Source organism: Microtus pennsylvanicus, chromosome 3, assembly GCF_037038515.1.
Source record: "Microtus pennsylvanicus isolate mMicPen1 chromosome 3, mMicPen1.hap1, whole genome shotgun sequence".
NCBI classification, from domain to species: domain Eukaryota; kingdom Metazoa; phylum Chordata; class Mammalia; order Rodentia; family Cricetidae; genus Microtus; species Microtus pennsylvanicus.
The window spans coordinates 78,463,369-78,475,374 of NC_134581.1; the positions used below are offsets into that span (position 1 = coordinate 78,463,369).

At 48.4% G+C, this 12,006-nt stretch overlaps 1 protein-coding gene across 3 annotated transcripts in view; it reads left to right on the forward strand.

Moving 5' to 3' along the window:
- The window catches only part of Grik4 (glutamate ionotropic receptor kainate type subunit 4), a 431,671-nt gene that overhangs the window by 363,463 nt on the left and 56,202 nt on the right, over positions 1–12,006 (forward strand). The gene's annotated exons all lie outside the window — the stretch shown is intronic.

Here is a 12,006-nt window from a genome sequence, read left to right on the forward strand (position 1 = left end):
CTCAGAACAACGATCTCCAAGACAATTCCTGTATGACTATAATAAGACTTTAATCCTTTCCTTGTGCCAAACTTAGGATATAAGGTAACATTTTTTAATCCCTGTCTTTGAGACTATAAATACTGCTCAGACTGTTGAAGCAGTAGTTCCTGTCAGTGACTACAGAGAGTTCTGTGTAAGTGAGAGCTACAGAAGAGGTGTTTAAAGCTAATGAGAGAGACTGCTGAGGGCCAGGCAAGGAAGTGTAGAAAGTGTCTTCAGTGCCCCAGCACCGTAAACCCCAAGCAAGGAATTGCGAGCCACCTAGAGGCCCTGGGGTTCAGAGCGAACTGTTCAAAAGCAAGGTCTTGCTCACAGATTAAGGCTGGGGATGGAAAACCAACAGAAGCTTCAGCAAGGTTTGAATGTGGTGGTTTGAATGAGAATGCTCACTGGGTTGGGTTTCAAACGCCCTCACCATTCCCAGTCAACTCTCTCTGTGTCCCGTGTTTGTGGATCGGATGTGAGCTCTCAGCTACTGCCCTGGTGCCATTCCTGCCTGTCAGCTGCCATGTCCCCTGCCATGATGGTCATGAACTCTAACCCTCTGCAACCACGAGCCCCTTTTAAACACTTCCTTCTAAAAGTTGCCTGGGTCATGGGGTCAATAGAAAATAAACTAAGACACCAGGATCTTTGAGGTACGGAGCCACCCTGTGTGGATGCAGAAAGGCAAGTGATGTGTTCCCCTATAGTCCCAGAACCTTCCCGGAACACTCTTTTGGGGACTTCCTCATAAAGGCTCGACTTTGGAGTCAGCCCACGGCAGTCTGAAATGCCAAGCCTTCTCTTTGCCTCTCAATGTCCTTGGTCACCTTGAGCCCAGCTCTTTAGCCTCCACAGGCTGCCTCGTGTCTGGCAGGAAGACTTCAGGGATGGAGGAGCCACCTTCCAGCCATCTCCGTATTAGCCCCCTAATGAGCTGTGACATGGGCTGGCAGAGAGGGAGAAGATCCTGGGACTCAAGGACATGCATCTACATACTGAGTAACTTGGGCAATCAGGCAGGGATCTTAAAATTCATCCCAGCTTCTCTTCCAACAAAAACAGTGCTGGGTCGATCTCATCAAAACTTGGGGACATCATATTATGTAACTAGTCCATTAACTCAATGACCATTTATGCAATTCTCTAGACACTGGAGATAACAGGAAACAACATGAGCATGGACACTGCCCGCATAACTAGGGAGTGAGGCAGAAAGTCATGACGAACCATATTTGTATATAATTGTGAACTGCAGTAAGCCCAAGGGAGTCAGAGTACATGGAATTATGGGAGAACATCGAAAGAGAGTAGGTCTGGTTTAGGGAGGTGGGGACCCTGATAAGTGTTAGCTTCCCTGCAGAGATGTCTGGACTACCCTCTGGAGAATAAGTAGGTTCTCCTGGGTAAGAAGAAAAGAGGCTTTCATGTGAAAAGGTGTCTGGATGTCATTGGTACGGACCCTGGGGAGAAACAGGTGATGTCAGACTTCACCTGCCCCAGCTTCTACCAAGATGCTCCTCAAGGTTACAGGAGAGCTAGGCCCAGGCCCATCCTCAAAGAACTTTGTCCCAAGCAGTACCAAAACAGAGGCTGGTGCAACAGTGGCCCCCACAACACTACTGGGGCTTCTGAATGTCCGCACTGGAGGAGACCTTAGAGGTGATCAGATCAAATCTGTCCCTGTCGCAGATGAGGAAGTACAAGCTCAGGGAAGTCAAGTTAAGTGGTATAGGTAGTAAGTACACAGCCTGGGCTGTCTAATTTCAGTGCTCATGATGTGGGAGAGTGCAGATCTTGGTGTCGTCTGGGTGTAAACAAAGATTTCAGCATCCACTTGCTAGCTGTGTGCACTGTAGTGAGTTATTCTGCCCTTTCCCCTTGCTGTTTCACTGCACCAGTGTTTACCTGGAAGGAACTTTTTGTGAAATGTTGTACACACACACACACACACACACACACACACACACACACCACTTATATTGGACATACAGGAAGTATCTGCATTGCCTTGTGCCGGCCACTCTGGAGAACAGAGGCTAAAGCCAAGACCAGAGTTTGCATGCTGATTTCAAAGAGAGTAATTCCAAGAAAGCACGAGGAAGGGGTAAGGAACAACATGACAGGGCATTAGAGTGACAGCCGCCCACGGCTCTGTACCACAGTAGGTGCTTCAGATGAAACTGTCGCTCAGCAGACAGCACACAGTTGGGAGAGGGACAGGGCATCTGGCAGCTCCAGCTCTCACTGCCTGGAACTCATGTCACAGGACCTCACTTCTTCCGCTCTTTGGCCTGGGCTCCAGTACCCTGGGTACCATTAAAGGAGTCGGATCCCCAGGCACCAGTGGCAGAACTGGAGAGTAGAAACATCTAGGGGACTGATATGGTGAGTGATGTGGGCCTGTGCCGTGCGTCCCCATTGTCTTTAAGCCTACCTGAAGAGGATGAGCCCTGAAGGTTTAGACACACACCCGTCCTGCATGTCCACATATCTCAGCAGCATTAGGAAACCTCCGAACTAGAACTGCAGGCACATGGTGTGAAGAGTGAGGGTCAGCAAGAGCAGACACCAGGTAGTCGAGAACACCATGATGACATGGCCCCCACCACCAAGTCAGTGGTAGACCCTGCTGAGCTCCCTCCAGGGGGAAGGGAGTGATCTTTCGTGGGTGGCTGTGATGTCAGGAATGGTGACAGGGATTCCTCAGGACCAAACAATCTCAAGAATAAGCAGACGCTGGTTTGGTTTAGGAAGGTGTTCTGGGGCCATTTTGGCACATCAGGCTGAAAAGATGGGGCATTGAGTGTCTGTGGACAGGACTGGCTTCCACATAGCCCTGGGCAAAAAGCTGGGGTCAAGGCAGCTGACACTTGAACAACACCGGAAATAGCATGGCATCCAAGGACCTTCGCAAGGGGCTTGGGACTCACTACAGGATTTCAAAGTTTATATAGTGAAGAACAGAGCAGCTATCTGCCCAGATGAATGAGATGGAGAGGCAGGGTTAGCTCTGGGGATGGCATTAGAGCCTTGCCCTGTTATTTCTTCCTTGCATAAGGCATTGCCAGGGATATGGTGCATTCGTTGTAGGAGGGCATTTAAACACAATTCCTGTATATGTGTGAAAATCCCCCTGGCATGGTTTTCATGTAGACACCACTTGCGTTGGGAGTATGTCGTGAATGCAAGCACAGGAAGTCACAGAAGCAGGGCCTGAGGGTCCACACCAGCCAGGACGGAGTCTGAGGACAGGCGATGAGAATGGTTCTTTGGGGAACTCTGAGTTTGCATTTGTTTTGCCCTAGTCAGCCATTCTCTGGCCCTGCTTGGGGAAAGGTAGGCACAGTCATCAGAGGGAGCACCCCCATCTAGCTTGATGGTTCAGAACAAAGTACCCCATTGGCATGCGGCCCCATGTTGGTCGAATGGCACATTTAGGTTCAAAGAGAAAAGAGCTTTGCAAGGCTTAGATTCAAGGCTCATAAGCCTGGGACATCAAATAGCTCTTACCAATGACATTTTGACGAATTAAGTGTAAATGAAGCTGAAAGGCCTCGTTCCGAGAGGGGACTTTGCCAGAGACCCATAGAGGTGCCTGTCCGTGGCCTCAATCCACTGGGAAGATTGGCCAGAGATGTTTTGCTGAACTGAAAGAAAATTCAAATAGTCCCCTGAGATCACTTTCCACCTTGAAGCCAGAGACGATTTTAACTGCAAATAGGTCATAGAATTGTACTCAGCATTCTTTAACAGAAAGAAATCGATCCAGGGCTCCCAGATGCGTGCGCCACTCACTCTACCCCCCTGTGGCAGCCATGATGTGGTGGGGGGACATTGTGCTTAGCCCTCCGCATGAAGGTTTGCTCTCACCATTGACTTGAATCGGGTAGAGGTGGCCTTGAATTATAACTCCATACTTCACTCATTCATCAAAATGCCTACTTTCTGTCAAGAGCTGCTTAAATATGAGGAATTACCTGTAAAGGGTTTGGAATCCATTCAAAGAGGCAGACAAGAAAAGTAAGAATTACTGTATAGTGTGACATATGATATATTGATAATAGCTGTAAGACGGTGTCATAAAGATAATGAAGGCCAACACATGACATGTTTCCGATGGAGTTGGGGATGAAACTCATGCTTGTTAGACACACACTCTACCACTGAATGACACCCTCAGTCTGCTAATTTGAACTTTATCCTTTCGGGTATTTGGTGGCGGTGGTGTGTGTGTGTGTGTGTGTGTGTGTGTGTGTGTGTACATGCCAACAACTGTGTGAGTATGGATATGGGAGGTAAGATGACAATTTCAAGTGTCAGCCTTTACCTAACTCTCTGAGACAGATTCTCTGTTATTCACTGCAGCAGGCCCATAGCTGGTTTGTCTGTGAGCTTTTGGGTGCTGTCCTTTCCCCATCTCTCATCTCCCTGTAGGGGTGCACTAGGGTCATAGATACACACACTGCTGCTATGCCTGACTTTTCCCTTGCCTGTGTCAACCAAATCCCCGTAATAACCGAATGTTCCTGTAAGGAAACTATGTCACCAAACAGCTGAGGAACTAAAGCAAACTCACATGGGGAGTGACGAGTCTGGGAGAGTATGGACGAGGTGTGGTGGTGGGTCAGGGGAGAGTATGCCAAGGCAGTGACAACTGCACAGAGGAGAAGAGAGCCTGTGCTCATCTGATTTCACTTGCTGTGGCTTTGGATACCCATCGTAAACCATGGGCCTGAAAATATAAAATGCCAGAAATAAGTCATTCACAAATCTTAGCTTGCGTGTCATTACGGATAGCATAATAAAATCTCATCTCGTGTGTCCTTGTTGGTTAGGAGATGAGTCATCTTTGTGCTTTGCGTATCCACACTGTATATGCCCCCCCCCTTAGTCACTAGCAGTCATCTAGATTATGAACTGTCTAAAATTCTGGCATTCCTGTTGCCTTTAGCTCCTTATTTTACTCAACAATGTCCCCAAAGCACAACAGTAGTGAGACTGGTAATTCAAATGTGTCCAAGATACACCTTGTCATAAAATACTACCTATAGGTGAGCGGGAAAAACTCTCAACTTAATAAGGAAAAAATATTGCATTCTGTGATGGCTAAGATCTATGGCAAGAGTGAACCCTTTGTCTTTGTGACTACGGAGGAGGAAAGAAATTGAAGTTTTGTTCTTGTACCTCAAGCTGCAAACGTTACAGCCGCAGTCTGTGATGGAGCCTTAGTGGGGATGAGAAAACACTGTGGGGCTCGGGATTCTGCACTGTTCAGGCACCTGATGCATGTCTAGGGATGCGCTGCTCTCAGCTAAGCTGCAGATAGTGGAGGAATCAAGAAGGATCATCTGGGTAGAAAGACGTCCTAGGTACAGTGGATGCTGACGTTCATTTAGTACCACGTTCTTGGCTCTGGCCAGCCATTATCAGGCTGAGAAGAGACATAAAGGATAGGTTATATTCAGAAGCTGGTTGAGATAGGATTCCTTACGTTTGGGTACGTAAACTACGTTCAAACAGCTGGTGGAAGCTCCTGACTGAAGAGTGAGCATTGTCTCAGTTAGGGTTTCTATTGCTGTGACAGGACGCCATGACCAGAAGGCCAGTTGGGAGGGAAAGGATTTATTTGGCTTACCCTTCAGCATTGCCACTGCTTATCACTGAAGGAAGTCAGGGCAGGAACTCAAACAGGCAGGATTCTGGGGGCAGGAGCTGATGCAGAGGCCACGGAGGGGAGATGCTTACTGGCTTGCTTCCCATGGCTTGCTCAGCCTGCTACCTTATAGAACCCAGGACCAGAAGCCCAGAGATGACACCACTTGCCTTGAACTGGGCCTTCCCCCATTGATCACTAAATGAGAAAATGCCTTACAGCTGGATCTCAAGGAGGCATTTCCTCTCATGACTCTACCTTACGTCAAGTTGACACGCAAAGTCACCGAAGACAGGCAGTGAGTTTATTGTACTTAGAGGGGAATGACAACTTAACTTTGGTCCAGAGGTTACCCGGCAGGGGAGAGGATGGATACCATGTACACATCCTTTCATTAGACAGATACCCAGCACTTCAGGAAGATGACACAGACCTGAATGAAGTAATACCCAAGATGCCCTAGAGTCACGGAGTGCAGAGATTTCAAACTTTTGATCTCAAACCTAGTAAACAGGGAGATGCTTCCATTTCATGGCATGAGTTAAGGTTGTCCAGCCTCTCAAAGGGAAGAGGAATGAGTTGGATGGCCCAGAAAGCACTTTCTGGCTTTCTGGAATGCTTTCTTATTTGTGTGTGCCAAATGTGTCCCCGCTTGCAAACCACGAGGACCTGGGAAGGGAGGAGGTCCATTTTCCTTTTGCTTGATTTATTATCCACAGACAGCTGGACTAGGGAATTAAAGGGCCAGGGGCATGAACTACATCTAAGGCCACACATACCTTCCACTTCCCTCTCCCACCCAGGCTTCCCTGAATGGCACTGTCTCATTTGAATTCTCCAGAGGCTGTTTTAGGGTATTCAAGTCCTTTCAGCTGTACTTGATTAAAAGGTAATTAAAACCGTTCATGCCTGCTTCACCTCTGTTTCTTCTGAATGATGGTGTAGTTGCTGGCGTGCACATGGCTTTCTCAACTTTCCCACCATCAGAAATGAGGGCTTCATTCTGCAGAAGACCACAGCAGGGCCCCCCAGAGCCCCTGGTTTTGGTGGAAGTTCATTCATGAGCTTTCAGAACTTTCTCCCACTCTGCTTCCTTTGGCACAGTCACAGAATAGAGTGGGGTTACCTCTACCCAGACATTTGGTCACCTCTCTTCCTAGCCCAGATCTGAACAACAGAGGGGAGTGGGATTGGCATCTCTTGACAAGGTCAAAAAATAGCACACACATCTGTATGTGCCTAGGAGGCAGAAATTATTATCCTGTTCCACAAATGGAAACTTGGGGAGTTCCATAATGAAGCCACATCTGGGCACACATCATGTTGTCAGAGCTCAGATCCATACCCTCCTCATTCCCTAGTCTCATGTCCTTTCCATTGCACTGTGGGAACGTGAGAAGTGGTGACCGTGACACAGAATGACTTGAGTAGTGATTTCCTGTCCTCTGTATCTGCTTGCTAGGATGGAGGGAAAGGAATGGACTGGTCTAGGACCATCAGCGAGGCAGCTCTCAGGGATCTGAGTGACATTTGATTGACACTTATGCCTGTAACCCTGTATCTAGAAAGTGGGGTACTGTGGTCTGAATGCAAAATGCCCCCCCACAGGCTGGGGTGTTTTAACTCTTGATCCCCACCTGCTAGTGCTGTCCTGGGAGGTTGTAGGACCTGGAGATGTGGAGTCTAAGTGGAATAAGTGTATCGTTAGTGGTGGCCTTTGAGGATGATAGCCAGACTTTGTGGTGTTATTCTCTGATTCCTGGCTAGTTAGGATGTGAGAAGCAACAGCCTTGTGTTCCTGCCACTGAGCCTTCCAAACCATGATGGACTCTACTCTCTGAAACTGTGAACTGAAATAAACCTCCTTCCCTTAAGTGGCCTCTGTCAGGGATTTTGTCACAGTAGTGAGAAAGCAAGCAGCCTGGGTGGTTCTGTCATGAGCCACCACCCTCACAGACAGACAGAGGAAATAGAGCCCTGAATGACTAATGGCTGGAAATAGATACCCTTTCTCTGGGAATTTCCTACTGGAAGGGCAGACCAACCCCTACTTTAATGGGGTAAGCTATGTAGAGAAGGACTGAAGTTACCATAGCGGAATAGAAGAATAGGAGCAGGAAGCTGTCTAACGAGAGACCATGGTCTGGCAGGTCCTGGAGGGAAAGCATGGTTTCCCCATGCATGTTGATCTCCTTACATGAACATGAAACACAGTCAAAGCACCACTAGGTTGGCAAGACAAGGTGCCAGGTGTCGCGGGACAAGTCCTTCCTCTGCATTCTAGGGAGAACTTTCATTGGCAGGTTTATAGCTACCAGGCTGTCAGGCCAAGGGTCTGACAAGAAAGCATTCTGGGGATCAGTAAACAGACTAATTGGACGCCTAATTTGCATCTGTCACTGCAGTAGGGCTTTGGAGAAAAGGTGAGGGTCCTGCCTCTGGAAACTCACAGGGAGGAGAACTATCTATCCATCACATAGACAAAATCCATACGGGTGTGAGTACTTGCCAGAAAAGCCCAAACTACTGGACGAGGCCGAGTAGATATTGTTATGAGAATACACACAGCTTGAACCTTCATTGCCCAGAAAACGGGCAGGACCTGACTGGAGATTAAGGCCTAGAGAAGGCAGGCAGGTTTGTGGGAAGGCCTTAGGGTCAGGTCTGTGGGTCTTTAGAATCCTGTGGGTGCTCATTTCCCACCGAAGGTGTTGATAGGATAAATTGGAAGGGGCTTGCATTTGGCTTAGGTTGGGAGCTACCTCAGCTGTTAGAGACTGGGAACTTCTCCAAACCCCAGGGGGCCTGGAGGCAGCCTGGAAAATGTATCAGAGAGTCTCTTCACTGGGATTATGTCTGTCTTCCCCACTGAGTGCCAGCTCTTAAGGGGATAGAAGGGTCTGTAGAAGAAATGAGAATGTGATAATTAAGGCCCCCAAAGCCTTGAAAGGGGTAACTCGCTGCTAAACAGAGGAGACAGGCAGTGGGGGATTGATCTTGGGGCAGGAGCAAGTAAGGGAGCAGAGACAGTAGTGCCATGGTCTCCTCTAAGGACACCCTTGTTCCAGTCCTCTACCCACAGAGGTGAGTGTGTCACCGGAATACAGAATCCCCTGTGTACTAGGTCGAGCCTGATGTCATACATGTTTCTGAGGCAAACAGGGACTTAGACTCTGTCTTGGTCCCCAAAGCACTTTCTCATTCACCAACCAGCCTTATAAATTCCGCTTCTGGTTGCTCCCTCAGCCTGTTTCAGGGGTTACTAACCACGGTCCTTGTACTCTTCCTTCCCAAGAGTCATATGTGATCCCTGAAGCTATGTCCTTACAGGGTCTGCTTATGAACTTCCACCCTGGGTCAATCAATACTACCTGTCCCTAGATATATTGACTCAATCCTGGTTGTGGCTTAAAGCTGAATTCCACATAGTTCACATTCTACAAACATAGAACCTCGAAGCACCGCAATGCCAGTTATATATTGTTCAAGGGGTGAATATGATCCCCAACCCAGTCAATGCTCTAGGTTCGTCCATCACGTCCTCTGGTGTGGAGTTGTATCTATCTATAGTAGATTTTCTTCCTTTGAAAGTGCCTGAAGTCTGTGAAGCCTAATGCCCAAAATTCTGCTGGGAAGGTCCACTTTTTAATATTCATATTATTACCCTATTCCATGGGGAATTGGGCGCAGTATATAATATGAAGCCATAGCATGAGATATGTGCAAAGTGGGATCGTAAACCTAATTTACGGGAGCAGAGAAGAAAGCAAGCCATTAAGCTGGAGGGAGCCGGGCAAGGTTTTAGAGCAGAGCTGATGAAAACCAGAGCCATTGTTTATTGAACACCTAGTACCCGCAGGTATTTTTAATGAATCATTTCCTCTCTACACAATGATCTTGCAATATAAATATTATTACTCATATCTTCTAACAGAGAAGAGGAGGTTAATTTCAGTTTACCAGAGAGTCTACCTCCAAGTCACACAGCTAACAGAGTGATTGATCTTGACTTCGGTTCTCAAACTGTGGCCCTTGCACTAGAAGCGCCAACTCCCCCTTGTCCTTGCTGGACATCCAAATTCTCATGCCCTATCCGAACTTTCTGAGTGAGAGACGTGGAGCAAGGACATCAGCCTATGAGTTAACAGCCCCACTCCGTGAGTGTGTTGCACGCTCTAGCTGGAGAAGTGCTGGTCCTCAGTCCAGCTGAGCCCAACCTATCCATCCAATTGACGGTCCTGGGCACGAGATGTTCTTGAGCACAGCTGGACCGTGGCAGCAATGTTTTCCAAGTTAAAATGAACTGTGTTTGGTTTTTATTGTTGTTGTTGTTTTTAGGGTTTTTTATTTTTTTATTTTTTGCTTTTTTTGTTGTTGTTTTGCTTTTCAGGACAGGGTTTCTCTTTGTAACCACCCTGGCTGTTCTGCACTAGCTCTCTAAACCAGGCTGGCATTGAACTCACCTGATCCGCCTGCCTCTGCCTCCCAAATGCAGGAACTAAAGTAAAGGCAGCAACCCCACCCCCCAGTTCAGTGCTCAGTGATTGAATGTGTTAAGAACAGGGAGGTGGGGGTGAAGAGAAGGGTCCAGCCTTACTCCTGGTCTCTATTTTGGATGGCAGAGGGTAGGAAATCCTGTCAGAGTGTGCGGTAAAGAGATGCTGTAGATCAGCGATGAGGAGTAGATGCCCTGAGTATAGCAGCCAGCAAGCAGGGCAAGGAAGGCAGCGAGCAAGCAGCGTGGGCTCCTGTTCTGAAGCTGTCATCCCGAGGAGGTGGCAGTGCGCTGGGAAGACTGTGTTCATAGCTCCTCACGCCACCCCTTCCCTGCTGGCCTCCAGTGGACCTGAAAAGTCGCTGCGTGCATTCCTTTCCTCATTGCCATTAAAAATACCTGGCCTAATTAATGCCTTGGAGAAGAATCTGCTGTAGTTTATGGTGGTGGGGAAGGGATGGAGGATTGGCTCCACAGTGGCAGAAGAATGTGGAGAAGCCTCGCACACCCTGGCAGTACAGGAAGCGGAGAGCTTGGGCCAGGACTAGAGGCAGATATAAAACCTTCCAGGCTAGTCCCCCATGTCCCAGTTCTGACAGTTGTCAGAACTGCTCAAATATCCCAGCTTTCCTTTTCCCAGTGGGAGGGACCTCAGCCATTAAATCTGCTATGGTGGCTCCCTGCTCTGTCCAGAAGGCCACTCCTACCCATCCCTCGCTTCCCTGTGAGTCCCAAATGTTTCCTTTCCGTTGTCCTTGCCAGTGCTGCTGGTTCTGTGCTTGCTTTTTGCAGGCTTGGTTTCCCTGGCCCACAGGTTCCGGAAAGAATCATGATGTGCTCTAGGAGCCTGATTCACATACGGGATTTCTTGGTGTTCTGTGCTTGTCAGGAGCACCCGATCTCTCTCTCTCTCTCTCTCTCTCTCTCTCTCTCTCTCTCTCTCTCTCTCTCTCTTTCACACACACACACACACACACACACACACACACACACACACACACAAATGCATGTGCATTAACATGTAGTCAGACTTGGATTGGTGGTACCTGTGATAATGTTGTCACCTATCGGAGCAGCCAGCCCCCAAATCCCACAGGACTAGGGATCTTTCCCTGTCTTTCAGAGCCCTCACCTAGGTCCCCAGCTCCCTGTCAAGTCTCTGCCTATACCTACATATGCATTTGCTATCCAGGCACGGGGAAGAAATAAGTTTGAGTCCCTTGAGAGAGCAGCATGTGGTTGGGTCAATGAATTTGAGCTGCTAGGGAAAACGCTATTGGCTTTTGCCAGGCAAGTTCCTAGTCAAATCCAGGAGACATACTGAGCAACCTGCTGTGTCCCAGATGGCAGTGGAATGTGGCTGCCAGAGAGGTGGGAGAGCAAGACCAAGGGTCTGCAGGAACAGTAGGCCTGCATTGCACCCAAGGTCAGTCTGGCCAGTGATCAAAACGGGAAGAGTAGGAGGAAATAAAGAAGCAAGACTTGGCCTTGGAATCCCCACAGGAGTGGCCCTCAGCAGAGGCCACATTCCCGGCACTCACAGGTATGGACAGAGGAAAGAAGCAGGGTTTCAAGATTGAAACCTGCATCTGAATAAGAGCAATGGAGTTTATGGAGCACTTATCGGGGCTGGGCCTTGTCTATTCCCTCAGTCGATCCTCACGACAAACCCAGAGAGTGGGAAAGTGTTATCATTCACTATATCCTTATGGGGACATATGTCAATGAGGCTAAGTGACCAGCCCCAGGGGCCCTGACAGCTCTCCGGCCTATTGTCAGGTAGGACCAGGGAGCAGTTCACACATGCTGCTGGGAGCATTACCTGTCTTCT